Here is a 23,939-nt window from a genome sequence, read left to right as displayed (position 1 = left end):
ATGTGAATTAGGGTAAATAATTTGAAATTTGGAAAGTTAGGATTCTTGAATGAATTTGGGGGAAATAAAAATTTATTGTAAATTGTCATCGGGAATAATGTGAAAGTTAGAGCAAAGTGATTAAATTATTGTAGCTGGAGTAAAAAAAATTTGGTAATTAAATAGAGTTAGTGGTCGAACAATGTTAAGAGTCTTTAAATCTTGTTTTATGCTACTTTGTTAATGCTTTATACTCCATGATGTGAATTGATGAACTATATGAGAAAACAATACATGATAAAATGTCAAGTTCAATTAAAAATAAGATATCTCACCAAACTTGTAAACTAGGGCAACCTAGGTTACGACAAACTCACAAACCATGTTAACCTTATAGAAAGGTAAAGGAAAATGAAACAAATTATGAAGCCAAATTCTTATTCATCCCAATATTGAAAGATCAAATCGACAAAAACAAATTTAAAAAACAATTCATATCAAAAATTCAAAAACAAAAGGAAAAAAAAAAGCAAAACACTGTGGTTTCCTCACACCCTTTAATTTTTGTTATTTTATAAAATTTAAGAACTTAAATTTTCTCTAAAAGTTTTTTTTTAACTATATGAGAAAAAATAGAATATAAAAAAGCCAAGTTCAATAAAAAAACCCATCAAATCCATAAACTGGGGCAACTTGGGTTACCTCGACAAACTTCCAAACCATATTAACCTCATAGAAAGACAAAATAAAAAGAAAAAAAAATATTATAAAGCTAAATTTTAAACCATCTCAATATTAAAAAAATAAAATTGACAAAAACATTTTTGAAAAAAATCATAAGAAAAAAACAAAAAGAAATGTAAAAGGAAAAAAAAAGAACCATGTGTTTAAGGGGAAAGAAAAAACAATGTGGGGAAACATTGTAGCTCCATAGTGGTTTGTGAGGAAAGCTACAATACTTGTAGTAAATGTTTTCGTGCTATCTATCTTAGTTAAAGTTATCTAGGAGCAAGTAAAATTGTTGCAAACCTAGCTCAAAACAAAGGAGGAGTTAAGAGGGTCCTTAGAGCATCAGTTAACTGAGGAAAAGACTATGAGGAAGTCAAGTGAGGAAGAAAGAGACTTTGTGGGCCAAGACTTGAGGAAAGCCATGGATGACTTGGAATCACAAGCTGTAGCTAGAAAGCATTTGACAGATATAAAAGAACTCAAGAGACAGCTAAATGAAGCCGAAGTGGAGTTGGTAAAGACCAAGAAGACAGTCAAGGCCAACCAGAATTTGAGACTTGAACTCGATAGTAGTGAAGTTGAGGCAAAAGCATTGAGGACCAAGTTGGTTAAGGAAGAAGCAAAGACTGAACAATTGCATGAAAACCAGAAAATGATAGAGAATCACAATCAAACATTAGATACTGCTAATAATTTACTGTCCAAAAACAACTTGATCCATGCTGAAAGGATAAGGGAATTACAAGAGTAAATTGATCGAGCTACAGCTGAAGCCTATTGGTTAAGAGTGGAAGCTCGTCAAGTTAGGGGAGACATCGCAAGGTATCGAAGGAGCATGGATAACACTGATACATTTCTAAAAGCTATAGCTAATAGAGGCAGTGCCTTTACCCATGTAATAGATTAGAACAATCATCATTTGTAATGAATTTTGATGAGTTAAATAAAAGGGCCTAGACCCCTATTTTTGATTCATAATGTGTGTATACAAAGCTGAAAGCTCAGATGACAAAAAGCTCAACAAATCTCCTCTCAGCATGGCAATGCATATTGGATTCAGATCTAACCACGCATCTAATGAATAGCAATCATTATGTCACCCTAAAAAAAAAACAAATCCATACCCAATATGTTGCATCCATCTTCATGCATGTTTGAGCATACACTCATAGACTGTTGTAATATTGCACTTCAGGTGAAATATAGGTCCCCCATTAAAACGTACCCATAACACACGGTTACAGAAAAAAATGGAAAATGAGGAAAGAGCTCAGTTGGAGGCCCAACATCAAAAAGAGTTAGAAAATCTAAAGGAAGATGTCGCCAGGCTTACTAGCCTACTCAAATAGGCTTTGAGATCTAAATCAGGAGAAGGAATATCCACCCAACCAGCTTTCATAGCCCAGATCCCGCTGATGCCTGTGACTCTCTTCAATCCATCAAATTTGGGGACAAGTAGAATCTCATCTGAGTCCCAATACATTATGCATTTCCTAGCTCAGCCTGTATACCCAATGAGGATCCCTCATGCTGTTGAGCCAACCTTGGTAGAGTCTCATCATGACAAAATAATAGGAGATAAAGGTTTAGAGAAGTGGGCTGCCTTGGAAGAGAGGGTGAGGGCAGTTGAAGTAAATAATTTGTATGACCCTGTGAAAGCCGTTGAGATGTGTTTAGTACCAAACGTAGTTATTCTTAAGAAGTTTAGAGTGCCGGAGTTTGTCAAGTACACCGGGATTCAATGCCCGGTGACCCATCTTAAAGCATACTGTAATAAGATGGCTGAAGTAGTACATGATGAGAAGTTGTTGATCCATTTCTTCCAGGATAGTCTGAGTGAAGTTACTCTTACTTGGTACATGCGCCTAGACAACACCAAGGTGAAAGGATGGAAAGATCTAGTTGACACCTTTGTTGGGCAATACAAGTTCAATATGGACATAGCTCCTGATAGATCCTACTTGCATACCTTAGAAAAAGGTCATAAGGAATCCGTGAGGGAATACGCATAAAAGTGGCGCGAAACGGTAGCACAAGTTAATCCACCACTTTTGGAAAAGGAAATGATAGGCCTATTCTCTAATACTTTCAAAGCCCCATACTTTGAATATCTGGTCGGAAGTTCTGCACAAAATTTCTCTAATTTGGTTGTTATAGCTGAAAGAATCGAGCAAGCTATTTGAATGGGTAGGATTACGGATCCTAGTGAAAAGAGGGGTATTGTTGGACGTAGGAAGGAAGCTGAAATTCACAACATTGGAGATGAGAGCAAAGAGAGGAAGAAAACTTACCAAGATAACTACAATTTCAAGCCCTTTATACCCACTTCCTCCATATCCAACCTAAATTCCGCATCACCATTTCCTGGAAACCAAACAAACACCCAAAACAACCTAAAAAACCCAGCCAACAACACCTTTCGCCCGCGTAGGAATTTCCCTCCAGACCAAGAGCAACTTCCACCATTACCCATGCCACTCACGGAAATGTACCAAAGACTGCTCAGCATTGGTCAAGTGGTGCCGGTGTCATTGATACCTTTACAACCACCATTCCCTAATTGGTACAAACCAGATCAAAAGTGTGAATACCATACTGGCGCGGTTGGCCATAATATTGATGGGTGTTTGGGATTTAAAAGAAAAATCCTTCAACTCATCAAGACAGGATGGATTTCTTTTGATGAATCCCCCAACGTAGGAACAAAACCGTTACCAAACCAAGCTTCTGGAAGTGGAGGGGTGAATGCTGTAGAAGTGGGAGGAAAGAAAGATGCAATCCTAAAGCTAACAAAGGAAAGATTATACGAGATACTAAAACTGGTTGGGCACCTCAAAGCACTTACCCAAACAAAAGTTGTAGAACCTGTGGACCAATACTGTGAATACCATAAGCATATGGGGCACCACATAAACTGTAACATCCCAGCTTTTTCAAGCCCAAAACAACAGTAAATGTTTTTTTGTACTTGACACACATCGTGTCGGTAATCGGCGAACATGTTCCCTTCACAACATCAATATATAATCCATACATCAATAACAATCAACATTTCATTTAAAAGTGAATCTTGCATAAACTCATAATATTATGTTTGCATGATTAGAAGTTCGCATTTAAAATATACGTGCATAGTCATGAGTTTGTATTCTATCCTACAAATAGTCATCACGAATTCAATCTAAAAGGATCTAATAATAGTTATACATTTAGTACATTGATTCATATAAAACACATCATGATTTAGAATGCAACTACATGATTCCTTGCAAAAGTAGGTTCCCGTGTATCGGGTTTCCTAAGCACCTTGTTGGTATGACGTCCCTACTGCAGTACAAAACATTTACAAGAATGCAATTACTTAATAATAATAGTAATAATAATAATAACAATAAGAAAATGGTCTGGCAGTTTAACGAAGCATTAACATTATCTCATGTTTCAAGCGTGACATTTGTAGTTCCTTCATATTCTTGGTATACATAACTTGCAGTACATATATATGCACAAATTCTTGAAATCAACTATAATCTTAAATCCGACCATTCTTTTAAGACATCATTTATCGAGGTTAACTATTCACTCACCCCGACCATCCCCTTCAAATTCCATCAGCCAAAACTAATCAACCATTTATCCCGGTCATCCCTTCGGATGCCATTAGCCGAAGCTAATCGTTCATTTATTTCGGTCATCCATTCGGATGCTATTAGCCGAAGCTAATCAATCGTTTGTCCCGGTCATCCATTTGGATGCCATTAGCCGAAGCTAATAATTCATTTGTCCTGGTCATCCATTCAGATGCTATTAGCCAAAGCTAATCAATTGTTTGTCCCGGTCATCCCTTCAGATGCCATTAGTCGAAGCTAATCATTCCTTTGTCCCGGTCATCCATTCAGATGCCATTAGCCGAAGCTAATCAATCGTTTGTTCTGATCATCCCTTCGGATGCCATTAGCCGAAGCTAATCTTTTGTTTGTCTCGATCATTCCTTCGGATGCGATTAGCCGAAGCTAATCAATCATTTGTCCCGGTCATTCCTTCGGATGCCATTAGCCGAAGCTAATCAATTATTTGTCCTGGTCATTCCTTCGGATGCCATTAGCCGAAGCTAATCAATCATTTGTCAACATTTAAGCATTTGACTATCTGATATCTTAATTCATACAATATGGCAACGTTCATGATAAAGTATTTCATTATTCAACATTATTTAAAAGGAAGGTGAGAGACACCTACATGCAGTAGAAGCTCTACTTGTGCTCCCCTGTTGCTGCTGTCGCATCACACCGGTGATCCCTCCTGCAATCACAGACTCATCTCATAAATTTTCCTCATTCAAGGATATGTTTTATAATAATCATATCAATAGCTAATAAATCTTTCTTTCAATCATCTCTTTCTTTATATCTTACGTTTTTCTCATTACACCCATTAATGTTGTTATCCTTTATCCAACCATAGTTATCATTCTTTCAGGCTGATATTATAGAGAATCCATATTCATCCATTACTCATATGTTACTTTCTTATGCATGTTCATTTCCTCATAATAACATACATACATATATCATGTATATTTTCAGAGTTAGTATCTCAATGTGCAAGTGTTCGTATGACTCAATTTTTTTATATAGTATTCACGTAAAAGTCTACTGTTACTGTCTAACTTTGAACTGTTACTGTCCAATTCCCAACTATTACTATTTGACTTTGAACTGTTACTGTTTGAATTTTCCAACTGTTATTGTCTGACTTTTCTAACTGTTACTGTCTGACTTTTCCAACCGTTACTGTCTGACTTTGAACCGTTACTGTCTGACTTTTCTAACTATTACTGTTTGACTTTTCCAACTGTTATTGTCTGACTTTTCCAACTGTTACTATCTGACTTTGAACCGTTGCTATTTAACTTTGAACCGTTACTGTTTGACTTTCTCAACCGTTACTGTTTGACTTTCCCAACTGTTATTGTTTGATTTTGAACCGTTAATGTTTGACTTTGAATTGTTACTGTTTGACTTTTTCAACTGTTACTGTCTGACTTTGAACTATTACTGTCTATACTTTGAACTGTTACTATCCAACTGTAACTGTCTAGACATTGAACTGTTACTGTCCAATTTTCAACTGTTACTGTTTGAACACTTATCAGATTTTTAACTATATCTAGACTTATAGAACTCTGTTTCAAGCGAGATTAGTCTCGTTGGAAAGCTAATACACGAGGCTACAAGTTCTTTGAAGGAAGGAGAACCCAGTTCTGCTTTTGAGATAGTCAAAATTACTCATCAACAAACACTACCCTACAGGGTCTATCAAGACCCAATCTCGGTTAATGACCCATAGCTGGGGTTCTACAGCTCCATATTGAGCAAGACCAATTTCTTAGCTAGCTAACATCCAAAACTACAATTACTATGAAGAAACTTGATCCTAATTCTCTCATCCTTCTACTCGAATTCTCTCCAAAAGTTAGGAGACGAATCTGTCCAGATTCATCAACCTTTCCATTTACACACAACATCCACAATTTAACTTTTTTTTTTCTTTATCATCTCAACCCCTGGCCATATCACATATCGTTTAAGACTGTAAAAAAAAGAATACCTTTATAAGAGCCAATTTATCTTATTTATTTCAATCTTCCCTCTTAACGTCAAAATTAAGCATTCTTGTCGATTTTACAAACTTTCCGAACAATATTCTTCTAAACACAATCCTTGACACAGTTTCTATCAACCATAAATAACAAACGAATAATACTCCAAACAATCTATACTATCAAGTTATAATGCATTATTATGAGTATACCATATCCAAATATTAACTTCATCAAATGGTGAAATTTCCAGAAATATGGGTTTAACCGAACTGACCTCAAACTTGCAGACCTACTGTGTGAGATACACAACTTCTATACCAAATGTTTGTTTCAGATCTCCACCATTCAGAATCTAGAAAAAGTCAGGAAGAACAATATATCCAAGTTATAGCCTAATCCAACGGTAGCCGAAGGAGAAACAGACAACAAAGAAGACTGTTCAGAAGTGTATTTTCCTAGATATTTTCCTCCCTCGGTATCTCTCAAACGGCAACCGATATAGAAAATCCCTATGGTGACAATGTACACGACATGGATAAGAACAACATACCCGAATATCGTGCTGATCCAACGGTGGAAGGTGGAGTTATAGCTATCGGTTGATTTACCATCAATATATCTTCTCTCCAGCCTCTCTCTAAACTCTCTCTTACTCTTGCTAGTCCCTCCAAGAGAGAAAATAGAATGATATTTATAATTCTAACATCTTGTTAATTGCACATTTATCCCCACCCCTTTTTATCATTTATACATAAACTCTCAACCTTCTATTAGTTGAATATTGACCTCTCTTGATCTTACGTATTCATTTTGTCCTCACAAATATTTTTCTTTTCAATGATTTAGTACTATATTCACTTTTCATTTCATTAATTTCACTATTTTTATCTTGATTTAGGTTTCTTTAATTTAATTTAACCCATTTTACTATTGGTTAAATTTCTCATCTTTTAAATACCCAGAAAAATTATAACCGAGGGTTTACAAAAACTCTTGTGAAGAGTTCCAGTCGGAGGTGGGAGACATGATGACACTGGGATTGTTAAGAGTAGTTGCAGCCGATGAAAATAATCAAATAGGGATGGTGACTGGTTTCAACCAAAAGAAGGAAGTTTGTAGATACCAGCCGACAAAAGGAGGACCCCCAAGAATGATTTTGGCCAAATCTACAAGCATAAATAGTGGGAACTATAATGCCCTACCTCATCATTATGGAAACTCCTTATCACAAAACCCGCTTCTATGTTTCATGCTAAAATAGGAGGATTAACTTGAAGTGGGAGGTGTTTCACCCCTCAAGAACCAGAAGACCAAAGAAGGACTAGGGGAAAAGATATGGTGGAAGTAGAGGAGGTCAACAAACCAGTAAGTGATGAAGAAGCTAACGAATTCCTGAAACTGATGAAGTATAGTGAATATAGTGTGGTGGATCAGTTGAAAAAGACTCCTGCTAGGATCGCTCTACTATCATTAGTGTTGAGTTCAGAGCTGCACAAAAACACACTCCAGAAGGTCCTCAATAAAGCATATGTTCCTCAAGATATCACGCAAGATTCAATAGAACATTTGGTAGGAAAGATTCAAGCGACCAACTATATCTACTTCACCGATGATGAACTAAATCATGAGGGAACCGGTCACAACAACCCATTGTATATCACTGTGAAATGCAAGGATTGTGTGATTGCCAAGGTACTAATTGATAATGGTTCGGCTTTAAACGTGTTGCCAAGGCATGTGCTTGATAAAATGCCTGTGGACGCCTCTCACATGAAGCCAAGTACCATGACAGCTAGAGCATATGATGGGTCGCCAAGGCCAATTATTGGAAATATTGACATCGAACTGGTAATTGGTCCCCAACCATTTCAAGTAACTTTACAAGTGATGGATATCCATCCCTCATATAACATGTTGTTGGGAAGATCGTGGATCCATGTAGCCCGAGCTGTGGCATCCTCATTACACCAACGAGTCAAATTCATCATCAATGGAAATTTGGTGACAGTGAAGGCTGAAGAGGTTTTAACTATGGTGAGAAACGTGTCGGTTCCTTATGTAAAGGCAGAGAGAGTAAGGATGGAAATCTCCATGCATTTGAGGTAGTAAATGCTGAATGGGTACCTGAGAATACAGCACGAAGGAAACCAGAGGTCTCTAAGGCTGCAAGAATGGCTGCTAAATACTTTCTAAAGCACCGGCTGCCATTCCAATATGACCCCATCATAGGAATGCCTGAGAGGATCAACGTGATAAAGATGAAATACGCCGATCAGAGGTTCGACTTAGGTTTTACACCTAGAAAGGCAGATTTCAAAAGAGCAGTCGAGCTCAAGAGGGAAAGGAGGTTGGCTCGGATTGAGGGGAGGGAGCCAAATGAAGACCGGATACAAATCCCTCCAATCCAAGTGACATTCCCAAGACTCGCACAAGTGATAAAGGTTGAAGGGGAAGTTGAAAGGATAAGCAAAGAATTTAGTGGCACTACCATCCACTGTTTAGAAGAGGTCATCAAACAAGAACCCAATAGAGGTTTGGAAGCGGAAGAAAGCCCCGATGAAGTACTACCACAACTGACTGTGGGTGCTCTAGAAGATGACCCGCTTGAATTTTTGAGGATATTAGCAGATGGGGAGGAGTTGAACAATTGGGAAATTCAAAGAGTCCCAATTATCTTTAAAAAGTAATGTTTGTTTGTTGCTTTCTTTTTCATTATTGTTGCATTTGGTTTGAATAATTATGTGTTGCCAACAATTGTGGCTCAAGATGTTGGCAATGAGGTTCTGTTATTGAGCCTTTCTATCTTTTCAAGTTAATAAGATCACGCGTTTTGTTTTTTCCTTTCATCATGCCTTTTTGGTTTCACTATTTCATTTTGCACTCATAACCAAACGACTTTCCGCTTTTAGGAAATCTAAAAGCAGATCAGCGATAAACTTACAAACCCATTGCATTGAGAATAATTGGCCTAATTTCGATAAAATCATAATGGATAAGGAGGAATATGGGGAGGAAGACATTGAAGAGTTCACAAAGCTTATAGAACAGCCTGAACACACATGGAAGCCGGCAAAAGAGGAATTGGAGTTAATAAATGTAGGCACATAGCATAACAAAAGGTAGTTGAAAATAGGAATGTTAATCATTACAGATGTGAAGAATGAGTTGGTAGCCATTTTACGAGAATATGAGGACATTTTTGCCTGGTCATACATTGATTTGCTAGGCCTGGATACTGAAATAATGGTACACAATCTACCTCTAATTGAGGGTTGCAAGTCAATCAAGCAGAAGCTAAGAAGGACAAGGCCTGATGTGCTACTCAAGGTAAAAGAAGAGATAACAAGACAGTGGGATGCTGGTTTCTTGGAGGTATTCCGAGTGGGTGTCTAAGATTGTAGCGGTACCCAAGAAGGACAATAAAATCAGGGTATGTGTGGATTTTCGAGATCTGAATAGACGTGTTAGTTGACAATGCTGCTAAGAGCTCCACCTATTCTTTCATGGATGGATTCTCTGGGTATAATCAGATTAAAATGACAGAACTAGATAAAAGAAAGGCAACATTTGTCACCCCATGGGGAACTTACTGTTATAAAGTGATGCCATTCAGGTTGAAGAATGCTGGGGCGACATACCAAAAGGCAATGGTACCCCTTTTTCATGACATGATGCACAAGGAGATTGAGGTCTATGTGGATGACATGATAGCAAAGTCCAAAGATGAAGAAAGCCATATCCTATCTCTGAGGAAATTGTGAGAAAGGTTGAGAAAGTATCAGTTGAAGTTGAATCCCGCGAAGTGCACATTCGGGGTAAAATCAGGTAAATTATTGGGATTTGTGGTGAGTGATAAAGGCATAAAAGTAGACCCTGATAAAGTGAAAGCTATACAAGACATGCCCGATCCAAAGACAGAAAAAGAAGTTTGAAGTTTTTTGGGGCGCTTGAACTATATTGCTCGTTTTATCTCACAACTTACAGTCACTTGTGAACTGATTTTTCGACTACTGAGAAACAAAAATCCTTGAATATGGGATGAAGATTGCCAAGAAGCTTTAGATAAAATCAAGCAGTACTTGCAAAAACCACCGTTATTGGTACCACCTATACACGGAAGACCTCTCATTTTGTATTTAACGGTAACTGAATTGCCCATGGGTTATGTGCTTAGGCAACAAGATGAGTCAGGAAGAAAAGAACAAGCCATCTATTATTTGAGTAAGAAGTTCACAGAGTGCGAATCCCATTACAGTATGGTAGAGAAGTTATGTTGTAGTCTGGTGTGGAGTGCGAAAAGACTGCGATAATATACGTTATACTACACTACTTGGCTAATCTCAAAGATGGACCCATTAAAGTATATATTTGAAAAGCCATACATGTCGAGCAGAATAGCTAGATGGCAAGTATTACTGGTTGAATATGACATCATCTACATGATAAGAAAATCAGTAAAAGGCAATGCAATCGCCGATCATTAGGTCAATAACGCCATTGAGGATTATGAACCATTAAACTTCGACTTCCCTGATGAAGATATGCTAGTAACAAAAAGAGAAGAGAAGAGTGATTGGTGGACCATGTATTTTGATGGCACAATGAATGTGTCCGACAACGGGGCATGTGCTGTGATAATTTCCCCAGAAAGAAAGCAATATCCCATCTTAATATAGCTGCATTTTAGTTGCACAAACAACACAGCTGAGTAACAGGCTTGTATACATGGATTAGAAGGAGCATTAGAGATGAGGATAGGGAAATTAGAAGTATATGGAGACTCAATGTTGATAATATGGTAAAAGGTGAATGGTACACAAAAGATGAAAAATTATACCATACCAGGAATACTTCTCTAAATTGGCTGAAAGCTTCGATGAAATAAAATTTACTCATTTGGGGAGGGATAAAAATCAGTTTGCCAACGCTTTAGCTACCCTAGCTTCCATGGTTACAATTGGTGGTGGTTTAAAAATTCAGCCTATAGGCATAGAGATCAGAAATTCTCCCGCTCACTGTGGTTCAATAGATGAAGAAAAGAACGTTAACCCATGGTACACAAATATAAAAAGGTTCATCCAGTATCAAGAGTACCCATTAGGAGCCTCGAAGATAGATAAAAAGACTTTGAGAAGAATGGCTATGGAATACTACATAGACGGGGAGATTTTTTATAAAAGGTCATTTGATGAGACCTTACTGAGGTGTCTGACCGATCTTAAAGCCAACAAATCCCTACAAGAAGTGCATGTAGGAATTTGTGCTACCCATGCAAACGGACACATGATGGCCAGGCAAATGCAAAGAGCGGGTTATTTCTGGTTGTCTATGGAGAAAGATTGCGTAAATTTTGTCCGAAGGTGCCACAAATGTCAAGTGTATAGCGACAAAGTCAATGCACCTCCCACACCTTTATTCAACATGGTGTCCCCTTTGCCTTTCACAATGTGGGGGATAGATGTGATCAGACCTATTAACCCAAAAGCCAGCAACGAGCATCGTTTTATCCTTGTAGCGATTGATTACTTCACCAAATGGGTAGAGGCCTGCTCATACGCCCATGTGACTCAGAAGGTTGTCAAACGGTTTATCGAGAAAGATCTAATCTGCAAATACAATGTACCTGAGAGAGTAGTAACTGATAATGCTCAAAACTTCAATGGAAAAATGATAGCAGACTTGTGCAAAAAATGGAAAATCAAGCATTCCAACTCATCTCCTTACAGGCCTAAGATGAACTGCGCCGTAGAAGCTGCCAATAAAAATATAAAGAAGATTGTTCAAAAAATGGTTGATGTAACCATATTATTCAATAGTTTCACTCATATTTAACTAGTGTTTTGCCTATGTTTTTTATATATAATGCCTTGATATTCTTTGTTTTATGTTTTGAAGGCACTTTTGGATGAAAGATGCAAAAAGAAGTAAATTAGAGATAATTGGCAGATTTGACCTTCAGTCGATATTTTGTGCAGAGCGTGAGTTCTAGAGGCTGAAATGAAGTGATTCCAGTGGCATTAAAAAGGTAACATCCATACCTTTCTGGATATCTAAGGCAAGAAAATAAAATAAGGAAGATCATGGAAATCGCAGCCTTCAAATTCAAATCTCGCAATCTGCCAGTGTTGACCTTCGACCATTCCAACTTGAATATCTGGAGCTACAGAAGTCCAATTGATGCAAACTTAATTTTGTTGGATTCATGACTCAAATTTCTATAAACACTCCATATTTCAGCCAAAAAACAATTTCATATGAGGGAGATATGATTTTTCAAAGATGACATCTGAATTCTGCCAGCAAACAGGTTTCGTGAAGAAACTAGTCCAAATTACGTTTCGAAGCATCTAAAATGATATCCAAGTTTTTATTTCTGCAATTTAGCTCGTCTAAGTCAAAGCTTGAAGATTTCATGCAAGGCTATTTCTTCTTTTTTAGGAAAATAGTTATTGAAGTACTTAAATGTAAACAGTCTACTTAATGGAGGACTATTTTGTAAAATAGAGACCTAGGGTTTCCTAGGATATAAAAAGAATGAGAGAAAAGAAGTGGGGCAGCCAGCCAAGGAGAGAAAAACGCCCCCTTCCTCTAAGAAACCCTAAATTATGCATTCTTCCTTCTTTTTGATTAGTTGTTCAACAAACATGCAAGGCTAAACACTTTTTCTTGGTTGCAAGGACACGGAAACCTTCGGATTTCAAGAGCTGTGAGATTTATTTTACCTTTTCTTTTCAATTTATATGATGAATATGTTTGTTCTCCTATGCTTATCTTTCCTATGATTGTTTATTTTAATTGCTGGAGCGGACTCTAAGTTATTATTGTAGACAATCTATTGCTAAGTTTGATATCAAAACCGGAGTTGTGGTATATGAACTTGTGAAGCAACTGAGTTTAATAATTGTGGCAGATCTGCGTTATTAATCTTAGGGAGAACATTCAATCAAATCAAACATAGACTGCGGACATTTATGTTTTCTTGATTAATCAACTTATCTAGTTCTTAAGGCTGCCATTGAATTAAATTACTAGTGCGGACACTGTGGTTGTTTGATGGTTAGGGTTAGTTATACGGCGAATCCATTAACTAACCAATGTTAAGAAGAGATAAATATTCAAAATATAAATTGATGTTTCGTTTTCATGATCAGTTCTGATTTCTGTAGGTGGATGTGTGCTTATGATCAAGGTTTGTTCTCTTGATAATTTTTTGATTTTATTAAATTTTGTTTGATAGTTTTCTATTTTATTTTGCTTTAGCCTAGATATAACATCCAAACCCCCCCCCCCCCAAATTGCATATCATATAGCATAAAAATCTGACTTGAATCTTCCTTATGGGATCGACCCCTTGCTTGCTCTATACTATCTTGTGTGTTGTGTTTGAAGCTAAGGTAATTAATTTGTGCGACCACGACATCGCAACAATGGAGATTACTTACAAAGATTGGCATGAATGGCTGCCTTATGCTCTCCATGCATATCGAATAGTAGTGAGGACATCAACGGGGGCTACGCCATACTCTCTAGTATATGAAATGGAGGCAGTGGTACCATTAGAAGTAGAGATTCCCTCTTTAAGGGTCCTTATGGAATCAGGGCTCGAGGAGACTGAGTGGGCGAAGATACGATATGAGCAGCTAAATATGATCAGCGAGAGAAGGTTAGCCGCGATGTGTCACCACTAGCTGTATCAAAGAAGGATGGCTAAGGCATATGATAAGAAAGTTCGACCAAGAGAGTTTAAAAAAGGAAATCTTGTATTGAGAAAAATCATACTACTACCAGGAGAAGATCGTAGTAAATGGGCGCCCAATTATGAAGGTCCCTACATAGTGAAGAAGGCATTTTCAGAGGGGGCATTGATACTAACAAGAATGGATGGAGAAGATGTAGTTAGGCCTGTGAACTCTGATTCTGTAAAGAAATATTATCCATGATGTATAAGTTCTTATCGAATCAATGAAAAAGGGTTGGGCCAATAAATTCTCTTTGCATATTTTTCATAGAAAGTGCCTGCAAGTACCAAAAAAATAAACCCATAAATTTACCTTTGAAGCCTCGCGTGATCTCATAGACACAATTAATCTCTTTTACCAAAATCAGTTTCCCTATTTGAGTTTCGAAAAATTGAACTTGCATTTTAATTTCAAAAATAATTTGATGTTTATTTAAAAATGATATTTTTGACATTCTACTTGTAGAATGACACATGAATCAAGCAACTCCATCATTGAGGTGACTAAACTCTGAACCAAAATGCACGAATATGAACTATCATCCTCACATCATTACTCTTGAGACATTTTTGTTTTAAATGTATGAATAATGATATATAATGAACTCATTGCTCATAGACTTAAGAAATGCATCTCTTTGCAAAGACCAAACCATCATATTGGACGAGGCCAAAGTTTATTGATCTTAACTGCTTGCGTTTGAAATGAGGAAAGGCTATCTTTGTTATTCCTTTCACATTCTAAAAAATGCATCCCTTACGGTACCTTTTTGAGCTTGAATAATTTTTCTTTCATGAAAAAACCCGACTAGGATCACACCCCACACTGGGGGTAAGTGAGAATTTTAATGAAAAAAAGCCATGAAAGCCAGAAAGGTAAAAGAGCCCAAGAAACTCATTGCCTAGGGGGCATGCCCAAGTCATAAGAAAGAGTGATAACCAAGATAAAGTGAGTATGCCCTAGAAAAGCAATGAAAAAAGAAAAAGAGCGAATCAAAGAAAAGCAAAAGAAAAAAGAAAAGAAAAGAAAAAAAGAGGAACGACACAAAGAGTCGAACTGTTGATAGTGATATTTAGTCTTTGAAACCCTGAAATACTCTATGAGCCTTATGATCTTTTCTTTCATAACCAAAAACCTCAGCCTACATTACGTGCCTGTAGAAGTCCTTTCTAATCAAGCAAGCAAGCAACCTGGATTAATACACAATGCTCTCAAAATGCAAAGAGTACTTCTTTATTAGAGTCATGACATTGAGAACAAGCTATTCATTATTATTCATGCTAATAAAATAAGTGTTCAAAAAGAGACAAGTTTTTCTCAAACAAAACCTCGAGCCTTTTCTCGAGCCCTTCACTTTGAAAACCCATAAGATAAAGAAGGCCACCTCATGACGTACTTCCACCAAATACAATATCATCAAATACAAGAACAAATAATCTTTTCACCAAGAAAAAAACCAAAGAGTTGCAAGATTTCCAAAGCAAATGTTTTTAAACTTACATCAAAACAATTTTTGTTTTCAAAATGCAAGGTCAAAATTTGAAGATTCATTCTGAACAAATATTCCTTCACCAAACTGAAAATGGGAGAAATGTGAAAATGGTCTTTAAAAAAACTATTATTTGGCAGATTTGTTGACAAAACATACCTAAGAGCAATGACCAGTAAAGGGGGCAACATTATGTTTAGAAGGAAAAATCAATCCCTTTTAGAAAATGAGATGAACATTTCCTACGACAAGACAAGAGGGCATCTTGGTTTATAAAAGGTAGTTTGATCCTTTCAGCAAGTGACAATGAATGTTTTTAAAAGTGAGACGGGGACTAATGAATGATCCTCTCAAATTATTGGATGAGATGAAAAATCTTTAGCAAGCAAGTGGGTCACGATGGGCACCATAAAGGCTTAGTTGTGTAAACGAATCGGGGAAGAGACTTTCATGAGCCAACTCGAGTAGGCTAGGAGCCAAACGACAAAGATTACCCAAATCAGAGATAGCAAGTCGTCATCAATCAAGCAAGCAAGAAGATTAAGAAGAAATGGGGGCCTATATTTCAAATCAGGTAAAAATGCATGCATATCATTTAAACTTTGAGACATTGGACAATGAGTTTTGTAAACTTCGCAAGAGACATCTCTAACGAAATCCATCAAATGGAAGGCCACCTGGAAATGGCCAAGTTTGAAATCACTTTTGGAAAATTTTCACCTTTGAGAAGTTCGAAACCTGGGCAGGCCACCCACAAGAATTAGGCCTCAAAAAATAAAAAAATAAAAAAATCTGTGTATTTTTCCACCGCCTTTCTCAACCATCCGAGGTAATGCGTTTCCTAACCCTACCTCCTTTCGAGCGCGCCTTTGAGCCCTCACTTCCTTTTCGAGCGCGCCTTTGAGCCCTCGCCTCCTTTCGAGTGCGCCTTTGAGCCCTCGCTTCTTTTTGTCTAGCGCGCCTTTGAGCCCTCACTTCTTCTTTTTTTTCGAGTGCGCCTTTGAACCCTCTATCATCCAAGGGTCGCCTATTACAAAAAGACCTTTTTCTTTTTCCTAGATAGGTCACCCATTACAATAAGATCACTTCTAAAAAAAAGAAAGAAAGAAGAGGAAGGGTTTTTACGCTTATTTTTCTTTACAAAACTTACTATACAAAGTCAGAAGAAAATGAATTTTCCAATGCCTTTGCACCGTAAGCATTGTAAAGAGGGGGCAACTGTTATAACCTAACTTTTGACAACAAAAAAAAATGAAATGAACAAAAATTAAGGTTTGGATCAAGACAACACAAATAGGAAGCTTTGAGGGGTTAATCATATTGGTTTAGGACTTTGAAAGTTAATTTGGAAAGAAATTGAAAGAATTAACTAGTATAGGGTTTCAATTAAACTTTGATTAGGTTTAATTAATAATATCGGGAGTCTGATTGAAGAACGAATAAGTTTGAAGACTTAATTAGGCTTAGAATTAGTTTAATTAATGAAATCAGGGTATAATTTAATAAATATTAAATTTCTGAGTTAATCAAGGGCAAAGTTACAAGTAATTAAGGTTGAGGGACCATTTTGTAAAAGGCGTTGAAATTCTGTCCAGGGCCCGATTACAAAATGTCAAAACTCGGAGGATCAAAATGGAGAGATCACCACTTCCAATCAGAAACGACGCCGTTTGTCATTTCCATTCTTCATCTTCTTCCCTCTGGAAACAGAGGAAGCTCCCTGTGACCAAGCAATAGTGCAGAACACCACCAGACACAATAGAATGCACACGACCACCACCACCAACTGCTTAGTTTGTGTCCGTGTCCCTCGCCGCAAGAACAAACCATTGACGCATGAAGAAAACCACTTCCAATAGTCTCACAATGGCAGGACTGTTGGTGTCCCCATCCAACCAAAACACGGAGTCTCAAGCCCTATCCTCATGAAGATCAATGCCCCGGGAAGATAACGATCAATCTAAGATATCCAAGTCTCAGTGAAACACCAGTGCATCCCCTATAAATACAGAGTTGAAGACGAAGCAAGAAAAGGGGGATCGATTAAGAAAACAAAACACAAGCAGAGAGAGGGGAGATCGAATAAAAAAAAGAAGAGCAGTCGAAAGAAGGAGGAAGAAGAGAGAATTCTCCAGGAGTGCTCGACTGTTATTGTCGCCCTCGTCTTCGTCATCACCAAGTAAGGCCTTCCTTTTTCCCTTCGTTTCTGTTTATTTCATTACAAGAAGAAGAACACAAGGGCGAAGGTAATTTAATTACCTTCGCCCTGTGCAGCGTACAATGGTTTGAACCACGCATGCCTGCTGCGCACCGTATCACTGGCTTGGGCCAGTGACCAGGCTGGGCCGGATGAGTCTAACCCAGCCCATATGGGCTGGGCTAGATCCATCCATAAAAAGGGAGTGGGCCGAGTCTGGGTTTTAGGCCCAACTGGCCCAAAGTGTCTTTTCTAAGGGTGTGTTTGGCAAAACACACCCTTATGCCTTGGCCATAATTTTTATGCCCATGTTTGATATTTGGCCAAACGAACCCCTTTTCGATATCAGAAAATTCCAAAAATATTTGGGGATCTTTGTTAATTTATTTTTGGGCCCCTCGCATTTTGACTTTTTTTTTCTTTGCATTTTGTATTTTTTTTAGTTATGTACTCAATCTATGGCCTATTATTGTTAAATGCAAATCTCGTGCAATGTTTATTTTACTTCCATCTAAAAAGGTTAAATAATAATAAAGGATAAACAAAAAGAAATGACATAGAAAATTTCTTCTTCAAATTCATTTTTCGCGAAAATATTCATTGACGCTAGAGTCAGGAGTATCGTATTTTTGGATTTGTGCGATATTTACCAACGTCAGAGTTGGAAATATTCGTAGGAATTGTTCACTGACGCCAGAGATAGAAACATGAAAGGAAGAATAAAAAAGGAAAAAATGAGAACAAATTCTTAGCAATTTTAGACGAAACCAGCAATGCAGCCTACCTTAGGTAGGACGCTTAAGGGGTGATAGTATCTTCCCTTTTGTGTAACCAATCCCGTACCATAAAATCTCTGTTGACTAGTCAGGGTTCCTAGTGACCATAATACTAGGTGGCGACTCCTTGAACAAGATATTTTTCCCTAAAAGAATAAGATGCCAGATATATGTTCTTTTTCCAATCGATTAAATTTTTAATCTGTTGTCGCGATGTCCGGGTGTGACACAAATCATGCAATAATAGAGTAAAATTACTAATTATTCCAACATATTCAATTACTAATTACAAGGTAAATTCAACATTAACCATTACAATTCAACAAATTATTCAATTATTATGGCAACACAACAATAAAATATATTCAATAAATTAAAAAACAAACTCTAGACTAATAGTTAAAATTAATGGAAATAATTAAACACAAATTATGCAATAATAGAGTAAAATTACTAATTATTCCATCATATTCAATTACTAATTCTAAGGTAAATTCAACATTAACAATAACAATTTAACCAATTATTCAATTATTATGGCAATACAACAATAAAATATATTCAATAAATTAAAAAATATATATAGACTTTAGGAAATAACGTGTTTATTTCAAGAATTTATCTACATTATAAAAATACACCAAAACAAAACACATAACAAAAATAACAATAGCTAAAACAAAAAACAAATACAAAAATAAAATATTTAAGAAATGAAGAAGAGGAAGTACATACCTTTTAAATGCTGAAGATTGAACTAAAGATTTCAAGCCAAAAAAACACAAAAATCTTGAAGGAAATGAAAGGAAAAAACGAAACTGTGAAATGAAGCAGGCGAAAAAATGAACTAAAAGGGTGATCGCTTGTATTTATAGCATAGTTTTACCGATGGATTCACCGACGGACTTACAAAATTAATATTAATTTAAATTATTCTGTCGATGAAGCTCTGAAAATCCATCGGTAAGTTTGGAATTTTGCACCATCGTTTTTAATTACCCTCCATATTTTCGCGGTTCGTCGGTAATTCTGTCGGCAACAGGACACGGTCAGAGATGCATTTAATGCACCGCCCTTTGAATTCGCACATTCCGTCGGTCATGTTCTCGGTAATATTGACCCACCGACAACATACCGACAAACTCAAATCTGTCGACACATGCGTCAGTGATTGTGGCATTTTTCAGTAATTATTTTCCAACTCTCTGTGAAATGACGACGGAACGTAGGCTGTTAGGATGGACGTCTTCCAACTCTATGTGAAATGTTGATGGACCTTAAGCCATCGGTATGGACGTCAGTGATTGTGGCATTTTCCAGTAATTATTTTTCAACTCTCTATGAAATACCAACAGACCTTATTCTATCGGTATGAACATTGGTGATAGTTCATGTAAAGAAAGATTATATTTGTGTTACCTATTTACCTTCCTGCAAACACTTAAATGATAAACTGTCCATTGCACAAAACAATAACAACAGTGCTTAAACAATACATAAACTTATAAAATAAATATTTCATATTACAAAATATATCATCCATAATATATATTACATGAAAAAAATGTTTTACACAGGGCTTCATTCTGATAATTAGTCAGAATTTTCTTCTTCTTCATCGTCAATTGAATAGTCATCACCTTCATCGCAATCTTCAATATAGATATCATCGTCTTCATTGACATTTGCTTGTCTGCTAGTGATCAAAACAACATTCAACTCCTCTGCGTCAACATCAACAAGACTATCATTGAAAACATGAAAATTTAAATTTTCTTCCAAGTCAATCGATGAAGCAACTCGATATGGTTCAACCAACTCACTAACTTGTGTCTTCGTTCTCATCTTGAACAAGCTTGACACGGCCCCTGGGTTTCATTTTTAAAACGGACAACCAATCCACTCTTGATCGATCCTTTCTAAAGGAAGGGGTGTATGTGTAATAAACTTGTTGACATTGCTTTGCAAAAACAAAGACATTGTTTACGTTGCGGAGTCTAGCTTTTGAGTTGATTTCGACCAGACCATAGTGCGGATCAACTCTGATTCCTCTGTTAGTCATGTCATACCAATAGCATTTGAATCAAAACATTCTATTCTGCTCGCTATGATATTGCAGTTCGACGACCTTTTCTAATCTACCATAGTAGTCAACTTCTAACTCACTACTAGTCGATCCCTTAACACAAACACCGTTGTTGTATGTCTTTCTTCCATACCTGTATTTTTCAGTATGGAACACATATCCATTGACAAAATACCCGTTGTAGCACTTAAATTTTCTTTCAAGACCCAGGCTTAGTGAAGACAATGAATTAGCAGCACTCCTTCCCATTTGAAAAACCTTGTATGTAATGTACATCAATGAACAATATATATTTTTCTCGTAATGACATGCATACAGTAATTTTGCAAGTGAGGATGAGTTTGTGATAGTACTTACATGTGTTTTGAACCAAGTGGCAAATTGTTCATCTTGTAATTGAAAGATCTGGGATTCAGTCAGTTGTGAGTTATTGGACATCAAATATTGTCGATGTTGCCTGAAAGTGATAATGACAGTATGATATGTTCGAGGTATATAATCTCAAGTGTATACATTATTGACAAATATTAATTAGTATTAGGCATATATATACTTACTGAATAAAAGGTCTCAACTCATCACAGTTAAATAGAACATATATAATCTCAAGATCAACATTCTATTATGTGCTTGTTTGAACTCTATTTCCGACAAATATCTTCCTCTTACGACATTTTTAGGTGTGGGTCGTCCAGGATTGGAGAATATTGACAAGTTCCCATTGGAAGGCACTTCACCGCTATCATCATGCCGGGGAACGCGATTGATTCTCGTTCTCAGATGAGGTTCGAAATAGTACGAGATAAATGTTGAGATCTCCTCAATAATATAGGCCTCACATATTGAAGCCTCAACATGCGCCTTATTCTTAACCTTTTTCTTGAGATTGAATAAGTACGTGCATTTAATTAATCAAATATTTTCAATTAAGAAAAATAAAGAAAATACTTTTATATATGAATTATATTGCAACTGTAATATCTAACCATTCGAATGGGTACATCCATCTATACTGGACCAGTCCTTCAACTTTTGCCTTGAATGGTAGATATATAAGGAGATGCTCCATTGAGTCAAAAAATGATGGAGGGAATATCATCTCAAGTTTGCATAGTGTCTCGACAATATTCGTTTCAAGCTTCAAAATGTGATCAACATTCAACTTGCTGGAATATATATCTCTAAAGAAATGACTAATCTCCGTGAGTGCATCCCATATCCCCTTTGGCAACAAATCATGAAAAGCTAATGGGATGAGTGTTTGCATAAACACGTGGCAGTCATGACACTTCATTCCATACAATCTGCATTCCTCCGTATTAACCAGCCTTGATATATTCGAGGCATGTCCATCGGGAAAACACAGACTCTTAAGCCTTTTGTAGACTAGTAGTTGTGTGTTTTTCTCTAACATAAAGCTTGCTCTTGGTTTTGCGACCCGTGACGCATCACAAACCAACTCCATATTTTTACTGTTACAGAACAAAGCTACATCCAATCTAGCCTTGATGTTGTCCTTTGTCTTCCCCTTCACATCCATGACGGTGTTGAAAATATTCTCAAACACGTTCTTTTCAATGTGCATGACATCAAGGTTATGGCAGAGCAGATTGGTCTTCCAATAAGGAAGCTCCTAAAAGATACTTCACTTTACCCAATTATGGGTCAACCAAAACCAGGAAACTTTTGCTTACCTGATTGAAGACCAAACATAATGTCACCGTACTCTAATACAACATCATGCAATTCTTCACTAGAAAGACATGGGGATGCAACATCCTTTTCAACTCTGCCAACAAAGAAATCATTTTTGTTCTTTCTGTACCTGTGATTATGTGGCAAGAAACGATGGTGACAGTAAAAAAAAGAAGCTTTACCTCTGTTTATTAGCGTGAATGCATTGTTGTTTTCCATGCAGTATGGACATGCTAGTTTCCCATATGTGCTCCAACCAGAAAGCATTTCATAAGCTGGAAAATCATTGATAGTCCACATCAAAGTCGCCCTCATAAGGAAATTTTATTTCCTCGATATATTATAAGTCAAAGCTCCGGAGGACCACAACTGCACCAACTCATCAATCAACGGTCGAAGACAAACATCTATATTCCGACCCGGGCTGCTTGGATCGGGTATGACAGTAGATAAAAACATGAACTCCAGCCTCATACACATTCTCGGTGGCAAGTTATAAACCGTGAGTATGACCGACCAACAAGAATAACGAGCCGCAAATGGCCTGAATGGGTTGAATCCGTTTGTACACAACCCAAGATGCACGCTCCTTGATTCAACTGAAAAGTGAGGATGCACACTGTTAAAGTGTTTCCAGGCTTCACCGTCAAAAGGATGCACCATCACTCCATCAACCGCATCATGTGATTGGCGCCATGTCATATGCTCAGCAGTCCTTGGTGACATGAATAACCTCTGCAATCTAGGTTTGATTGGGAAGTATCTAAGTTTTTTATATGCCACTAGTGTCTTTCCCCTGCCAGTTCTGGGTTTGTAACGGGTGTCGCACGTCAAAAAATCCGCGCGGCGTCGGCTGGCGATTTTTCTCGTTGTTGATTTTGCTTTGATTTGATTGGTTCGTTGGAGTCGCCACCTAGTAATTTATTGAGGGCTACTAGGAAACCTGATGCACTGGTCTTGTCAGAGATTCACAGGTAAGGGACTGATTGTGGTTAGGGAAGATATTAGCACCCCTAACGCACCCTACCTGAGGTAAGCTGCTTCATGGACTTGATGTGTTTTTTAAAAATAAAATTTTAGCCCAATTCTAAGGCTTTGATAAATCAGTTATTAGTTCCCAAAATATATGTAGATACATGCTCTACATTTTTATGGGAAGTACAACATGATTTTTATCTGTCCTTTAGATATTTGTGCATATAAATTAAAATATTAAATTCATTTTTTTTCTTTTGATTCAATAACATACATGAAAAAAAATACACAAACACACACATCTCTTTTTCTATTATTATTTTCTTTTTCTTTTATTTTCTTTTCCTTTTTTGTTCTTTTTGTACATCACATTACAAAAAATTATAAAAAATTAAACACTAAACAAAAATTACATTACATAATTTAAAAGTTACAAAATAGTCCCTAAACTCCAGAAATTGCAGGGAAGCCCTTCTGGAACCGCATAAACAGTGGCGGCGCGTCTTCCCACGCGCCGCCGCCACTGGCGGCGCGTGAACCCACGCGCCGCCACAAAAGAGTGAAATGAGCGGGTCTGCTCAGCTTCTTCTCCCTTTCCCTTCCTGCAACGGCGTTGATAGCCACTGTCACCTGCAAAAACACAAAACGCAACAACAAGCCGATTTTATT

The 23,939-nt window shown here is 37.1% G+C and overlaps 1 pseudogene; it reads right to left on the bottom strand.

The window, feature by feature from the left end:
- Positions 1-22,958, bottom strand: part of LOC133682928 (uncharacterized) — a 142,242-nt pseudogene extending 119,284 nt beyond the window's left edge.
- Between the last annotated feature and the right edge of the window lie 981 nt (positions 22,959-23,939).

The sequence above is a fragment of the Populus nigra genome, chromosome 2, assembly GCF_951802175.1.
Source record: "Populus nigra chromosome 2, ddPopNigr1.1, whole genome shotgun sequence".
Taxonomy (NCBI): domain Eukaryota; kingdom Viridiplantae; phylum Streptophyta; class Magnoliopsida; order Malpighiales; family Salicaceae; genus Populus; species Populus nigra.
The sequence above is the reverse complement of the archived record's forward strand: the minus strand, read 5'-3'. Positions and strand labels throughout refer to the sequence as shown.